This window comes from Rhinolophus sinicus, chromosome 9 (genome assembly GCF_057876585.1).
Source record: "Rhinolophus sinicus isolate RSI-liver-muscle chromosome 9, RSI-T2T, whole genome shotgun sequence".
In the NCBI taxonomy this organism is placed as follows: Eukaryota; Metazoa; Chordata; class Mammalia; order Chiroptera; family Rhinolophidae; genus Rhinolophus; species Rhinolophus sinicus.
The window spans coordinates 39626966-39634645 of record NC_142509.1 but is presented as its reverse complement, the minus strand read 5'-3'; the positions used below and the strand labels follow the sequence as shown (position 1 = coordinate 39634645).

The 7680-nt window shown below is 50.0% G+C and overlaps 1 long non-coding RNA gene across 1 annotated transcript; it reads right to left on the bottom strand.

Moving 5' to 3' along the window:
- Positions 1-377: 377 nt before the first annotated feature.
- LOC141569135 (uncharacterized) lies at positions 378-7518 on the bottom strand. Its single transcript, XR_012492540.2, has 3 exons — positions 6896-7518; positions 1688-1818; positions 378-1549 (listed from the first exon to the last, which is right to left on the bottom strand). It is a non-coding gene; the product is annotated as an uncharacterized LOC141569135 (long non-coding RNA).
- Between the last annotated feature and the right edge of the window lie 162 nt (positions 7519-7680).

Here is a 7680-nt window from a genome sequence, read left to right as displayed (position 1 = left end):
CTTTCGGAAGGAACGGAATAGATTCCCCCCACCCCCCATAAATGAGAATAGATAAATAGAGTCCAGCTAAATTCCCAAAGTGTTCCTTAAATACCTTGGAAATGGTAACGATGGTAACAGTAATTCATTACCACCTCACTTATCGAGCCCTGATTGTGCCAAGCGCTTCCCGTTTTACTGCGTTTCAGTCCCACAGTGGTCCTGCCAGGCAGGTATGGTGTTGGCCCCCGTATGACAGACAAGGAAACCGAAGCGTGAAGAGGTGGAACGACTTTTTGAAGGTTTCCTAGAGCACCTAGTACACACTTGATCTGAGCATGCACAGTATGAGTGAGGAGAGGTTCGCTTCTGCTGCTCTAACAAAGTGAAAATCTCCATGGCTTAGAAATGTTTATTCCTCCATCGGGCTGTGTGTGCATTGCAAGTCCCCGGGGAGACTCGGGGAGAAGGGAGCCCATCCCACGTACGCTTCCACGTTGTGGAGACAAGGAAACGCAATCACAGAGAGCCTGTGGACTCTTAGAGCCTTTAGCCCAGAGGACACACACACACACACACACACACACACACACACACACACCCCTACTTGCTCACTGTGCACTGGCCATAGCAAGTCAATGGCTCCGCTGGAGTCAGCCGAGGGGACACAGACGTACACTCTTACCAGAGCTGGCCCGCTCTGTACTCCATTCCCCCACGGCCAGCTCTACGCAGTGTCTGATACACGCACTAGGAGCTGTCTGAGGTCTCTGCCCCCTGTAACCTGTGCAGAGAGATTTCCAGTTGTTTGGGCTTTCTGGAATCCTAATATCCCAAAGGAACACCTTCCAGTGTAGAATTTCTGACCCACAGGAAATAAATTGCACCAGTTTCATCCTGAGTCTGTCACTGGTGTCCCAGCCGCACTTCACGGCTCTGCTGCAGAGTCTGCCGGCTCCTCCTGTTCCAGCCGTGTGTGTTCTGGCTGCTGTGGTTTCAGGTGGGGCACTGGGCTCTCAGGGCAGCAGGGGGCGCTGCCGGACCTCTCGGTGCCCCGCGCTGAGTCAGGCCGCAGAGTCTGTTTCTAGAGCTGCCCATCCCTTCTGGATCTTGATGAGTGAATGTCATGGTCACACACACCTTCTTGGTGGTCATTCCCACTTGCCATTTCCCAGACGCCTGGGCTCATAACGTTCCAGAGCGTGTCCTCATTTCGATCCTGGCAGCTGGCTGGACAAACAGACCAGGTGGACGAGCCGCCAGCACAGTGAGGCGGCTGGACACTCATCCTTTATTTATCCATGTAATGGGACCCTGCTGGAGCTTGAGATATACCGATGCTAGGGCTGTGTCTTAACTATATCTGCAGCACGTTAATAATTGAACAGAATGGGGAAATGTTTAGTTTGGGGAGGCAAGTCGGAGCCGTCATGTTTATGCAGGGGACGTGCCTGACTCAGGATTTAAGAATTAAGTCCGTAGTTTAACTGAAAATTATCTTCTTGTGGGAGGGACACCAGGAAGGAACCCTGAGACAACGTAATACACAATATTTCATCACAACTGTTCTCTGGAGCCCAAGATAGAAAAAAAAAAAAAGAAGAGAGAGAAAAATTATTGTTATATCAGTTAAAAGTGGGTTTGACAAAAACCATAGAATATATAGCTGACAGTGTCGTAAACACATAAGGCTTAATTTTTTTCTCACAGAGAAGAAGTTTGAATGTAGGCAGCTGCTGGCCATGGTTCAGTGGCTCAGGGGTGTCGGGGCTGTGATGATGCTTCTCTTGGCCCTTCCCTCATGAGTGCAGATGGCTGCCACAGCTCCTGCCATCACATCTGTATTCAGGACAGGAAATAAGAGCATGAGGGATAACACTGACCTCATCGGTTCCTGTTTATGAAGAAAGCAAACACGTTCCCAGAGCTTATCAGACCGGTGCTCACAGCTCACTGGCCAGAATACTGCTCCACGGTCATCTCTCACTCCCCCAGAGCCGGGGACACGGCCACTCTCAATCAATCAGCTCCTGTTTATGTAGAAAAAGGGATGGATGGGGATTGGGAAGGGTCAGCAGCGTGTGCCACACTAGCCAAACCAATCGTGCATGACATCCTGTTTCTCTCCTTTTCTGTCTTAGGAAGATGGCCCGTTCTGTGCCTGGGAGAAAGACAACGTACTCTGCAAGGCGACATTCCACCGAATTCAAGAGTGCTGAGTTAGAGGGAGGAACCCAGCCCTGCGGCAGGTACCCAGGGCTGAGTTAGAGGGAGGAACCCAGCCCTGCGGCAGGTACCCAGGGCTGAGTTAGAGGGAGGAACCCAGCCCGGCGGCAGGTACCCAGGGCTGCCCGACTGGGAGGGCACCCAGAGATCCGTGCACAGGAGATGAAGAATGGGGGCCTGAGAGCAGCTTGGGTGTCTCAGGGTAAATCCTCTCTGCACTCCAGGCCTGTAAATAAATGAACCCCAGAGCGTGAATTACCAGGACTGATTCAAACTCTGTCCTTGGGTGCTTTGAGGATTTTCTTCTAGATTTTTCTACTGTTCTATTTTAGCATTTAAAAAAACTTTTTATTTTGATATAATTTAACACAGAAAAGCAGCAAGAATAGCATAAAAAACTATTTTATACCCAGATTCATCAAGTGTTATATTGTGCCCTAATTTATCATTTATCTATATGTTTATGTATCTATATATCTATGTACCTATATCTATCTATCCATCTATCCATCTATCCATCTATCTATCCATCTATCTCCTATCCATTCATCCATCCATACACAGAGTGAGGGAGAGGGAGAGAGATTTTCCTCCAGAAGCATCTATTTGAAAGTAAATTGCAGATATATTGTCCCTTTATCCCTAAATATTTCAGTGTGTTTTTTCCTAAGAATAAGGACATTCTCTTACACACCCACAGTACAGTGATCAAATATGAAAGTTTAACACTGATAAAACACTATAATCTGTAGTCCCCATTCAAATGTTATGGATTGCCCCAATAATGTCCTACACGGCGCCTTCTTTCCTGGGCCAGTGTCCGATCCGAGGCGCACACTGCATGCTGCCGTCACGTGACGTCTCTTTAGTCTCCTTTAATTCAGAACAGTCCTCCAGCCCCATCTTGTCTACTGTGACCTTGACATGTGTGAGAGGACAGGCCAGTCACCATTCAGACTGCCCCTGGGTTTGGGTTTGCCTGATGTTTCCTCGTGGTTCAGTTTCGCTGTGAAATCTTGGCGTGACGACTGCCGGAGCGGTGCTGAGTCTTCCCAGGACCCACGTGATTTGGGCTTGTCGTGTTTCTGGGGGCGTTACTTTGGCTGCCTTGTGGGGTCGAGTCTGTCAGACAGCAAGTAATTGGTTGCGTGATACTTCGAAGCTATGCAAATATCCTGTTTCTCGTCCATGTATTAGGGTGTATGCCCCATAACAGTTTTTCTCGGTGGGGATATCTAATTAAAACGTTTGGAAACCTTTGACCAGGGAATGGCAAGCTTTTCCTGTAAAGGTTCAGATAGTAAATCTTCTAGGCTCTGCAGCTCGTATGGGCTTTGTTGCAACTCCTCCACTCTGGAAACAGCGATGGGCACGGCAGTGTTCCAATACATCTTTATTTACAAAGACGAGCGGTGGGCCAGAGGGAGCCCATGGCCCTGCACTTCATACCTCGGTCAGCTGGTCTACCCTTAACAACCGGGAATTTTCCCTTATGAGTGATTTTCCTATTCTCTAGGGTCCCACCTAGAAGCTTCAGGATCTTAATTCTTGGTGCACAGATTTTCAAAGGATGCATCAAATTATGCAGCAGCCGGATGCTCAACCTGAAAGGCGTTGTGACATCACCTGTGGTTAGAATGGCCAGGTCCCCTAGAAGCTCAAGAAGAAGGGTCAGGGACCATCCATGTGTTGCTCAGGTCTGCACAACTTGAGATTAATCTGCGTTATTTTTGGTGGGGCTTGAGCTCTCCCGCTTACCACAGGCCTCTCGCCTCCCTTTTTCCACCCCCTCCCCACATCGATGGGTTCTATTTGACCCTGAAAACATGTCTGTCTTCCACCCCTTTGTGAAGTCTTGACAATCAGGGAATCACCTTAGAATTCCTATCTCTTGTAGCCATGGAATGCTAAATCCCACATGGAAACTTAACCAAATCAGGATGTTTATATTTAGTGCCCCAATTAGCCACAGTCCAGGAAGAGAGCGTCCGTTGTCGTGTCGTGTGGCTGCCCCTGGGGAATCCGAGAGCTTGGAGGGTTGTAGTTATGAACTTAATTGCTTTAGCTCCGGTTGCTTCTGCAGCTCGGTGACATGACCTGAAACACATCGGCCAGTTGTGGTCACAGTATTATATTCTGGTCATGATTCTGGGGGGGTCAGGATCCCCAGGCTTCTGCGCCCCAGCTACTTGGGGGTGCCACCAGCAAGTCGGCGGTGAGGGGCGTGAGCGTGAGCCATGTCTTGGGAATGGTAGACTTGTGTGTTGGTTGGAGACAATCTGTTGGTTTATTTCTCAGGGAGGAAGGTCTGGAAGATTCCCAGTGTGGGGCTAGCCTGACATCATCCTCGATGGTGAAACCACCGGTTCTGCCGAGAGTGGTGTTTTCCTCCTGGTTCTGTCAGCCGGTGAAAACACGTTCAGTGAGAGGCTTGGGCCTGTCCTGGAAGACGTAGCGGGACTCACTTTGACCCTGTTTACATGGAGGGAAAGCGGAGACCTGCGCAGTCAGCCCCCTCTCGGCTGACACTGACTTCTAAAAGTTGAAATGGAGGCTTCACTCTCACATTCTGTGGCTCTGAGTTTTGAGTTATTGGAATAATGTAGAAAAAGCTGAGTTGGTTCCATTAAAACACCCAGCCACAGACTCTCTCATGCCAAGCGAACGTTCCTCTCGCAAGGGAGCCGAGAGCCCCAAAAGGGAAGAGTGCCGCTTTCTCACATCTCACATGTAACCGTCCGTGTATCCAAGTCCATTCTGTGGGTCTGTCTGTTCACACAGCGAGAACACACAGTTCTATTTATGTGTTTATGATATATTTTAATGTCTGATAAGGCTAGTATCTTTTTCTTACTCTTTTTTAACCCTAAAAAGTGTTCAGATTATACTTTTGTGCTAAAATTTAGAATCAGCACCCATAGATCTAAAATATCCTGCCTTTACATTTATTGCAATCATATTAAATATTAAGGGAATTATAGGGAGAATTTTATAAAATAAAATAAGCATCCCATCCAAGCATAGGGCATGCTTTTCTCTTTATTCAATTTTCCTGTTCTGTTCCTCAGTTTTCTTCATGTGTAGCTTACACATTTCTGATTCAAATCATCTGTAGGGATGTTTTTCTTTTCGTATGCTGTTAGAAATGGGATTTTTTCCTTTCCATTATATTATATTTCCTGACTGGCTGTTCTTCCTGTGCAGGAAAGCTGTTGATTTTTACATATTATTACATGCAATAATGCACAGGTTGTTTTTGCTGGGAACAAAATTAATGTGCTATTCTATTCTATCCCAGAGCATATATAGAATTCTCCTATTATTCTGTTCTCCGTGTCCAGTCTTACTTGTGGCACTTTCATGGTTCAGTTGGGCTTGCCCAGTATCCTGCCCAGACGCCGCCTGCCTTTCAAACCTCCCGCCTCGACTCGCCTGCTCCGGGGACGGGGCAGTGCCTGCATTTGTCCCAGTGCTGAGCCTACGGCGAACCCCAGGGCTCTGATGTCCTCTGAGAAGGCTCAGGCGAGCACACTTGGCCGCTGGCCTTGAAACTGGCCTCACGGAGCTGGCTGGGCCCAGGGCCTACGGGTTCTGAGGCTAAGAGTCTACACAGCCCTCTGAGGGGTTCCAGGGCCCTGCTGGTCTGCTGCTTTCGTGCCACGAAGCAAATGGAGTCACGGGCATTTTCTCAGATATCCGTCCGAATGGGAACTGCCTGGCTGCGCCTTTCTCCACATCGAACCTGGAAAACTCTGAATGCACCTTTGCATCTGGCACTCTCTGACGTCTGGCGAACACCCCGTCCACAGGTAGTTATGGGGGCCTCCAATAGCCAAATGGGCCAGGGAGTAGCACACCTTTTGTGGTCTGTTTCCGGTCCGGGCCAGAGCTAGCTAGCTGGAGGGGGGCCTCTAACAAGCACCCAAGGGGTTACCTTCTTTGATTTCTTCCAGGAAGCGGGTCTCAGCCCCCCAGCTCATTTTCAAAGCTGGGTAACTCTTTCCGCTGTGGGGACCATGTCCCCCTCCTTCCTAGAGGCAGATGGCGTCCCGTGGACCACTAGTTACCTAAGAGCAGGCCTGTGAAATTCTCTGCTTTCTTACCTCGTCCACTATCTCGTGGACAAACTCACCTGAGATTTGTGAGTTTGGCACAGAGGAGGAATCCCTGCCTTCCTTTCTGGTGGGACAGCGTGAGTCTTGCAGGGACCTGCTCCTCTGCTGGCCTCGGCTGGCCCCGTCAATGACGTTCGAAAAGAGTGAGTCCTTTCTAAGGCGGGACAGCTTTCTCTTCTGTCAACTTCTTTGTCTCCCAAACAGCTATTAAGTGGGTGTTTGTCCCCTTAGAAGCAGGGGTGACACGTTTTTAGATGCGGGAATAAAATGACAGGCTGCAGGCCTCCAGTCAGGACTGAGTGTGGCTCCCAAATCGTATGCTGTTCTCATGGCCCTTTCGTCTCCTTCTCCGTTTTCTGTGTGGTGAGCTTCACATAACACAATGAACCATTTTAAAGCAACAGTTCCGTGGCATTTGGTGCATTCACAATCTTGTGGAACATTTATTTATGTTGTGTGCCTTTATCTAGTTTCAAAACATGCCCCTCAGCCCACAAGGAGACCCTGTCTGAATTAGTGGTCACTTCCCCCACCACCCCCGGCCCCCATGCCCAGAATCTATAGCACTAACCTACCTTCCGTCTATGGATCTGCCTGCTCTGGACGCTTCACATAAATGGAATCATGTGATCTGTGGTCTTTGGCGGCTGTCACTCAGCTTCATGTCTTCAGCGAGTGACAGTCTCTTTCCTCTGCATGGCTGAGTAGTATTCCATGCGTGTGTGGGGGGGCCCTTTGTCCGGCGGGCATCCGTCTGTGGACCTCGGGCCGTGTCCGCCCGTGGCCATGGTCACTGGTGCTTCTGTGAACACAGCTGTGGGCCATTCTCTCCATGGTCTTGGGCCAGCTCCTCTCTTTCCCTCGTCCATCCTTGTGAAGGGGCCTGATAGCTCTGTCGGCAGAATGAAAATGGGAGCCACGCGGTGGTGGGCTGCCTACCGCTGACCGCAGCACAGACTCTGGCTGGTGAACGTGTGCTGACTCGTGACTCGTGACTGTGGGGGTGGGGAGCTGAGGAGCCGCAGCCTCCAGGCTCATTCCAGGCTCTCCGTGGTCACAGCAACAGGGCCAGTTCCAGGAGGAAAACCTTTGCTCCACCCCCAGAGACCCCTGTGCTGCAGCCGGAGAAGCTGCCCCAGGAAGGAGCTGCCCACTGGGCCCTGAGTTTTAGGCCACTGTGGTCCCCAGTGCGTGCACAGTTTCAGCCCCTGCGGGTCCCTAGACAGCGGTCAGTGGGAGTCGGTGTGTGGGGCTGGACACAGGGCTTCCCCTTGGAAGGGCTAGATTGCTCTGCATCTTTACATGATGCACTTTCCCTCCTGGGGAAGAAAGTACGTGTGTGTGAAGTCCAGGCCCGGAT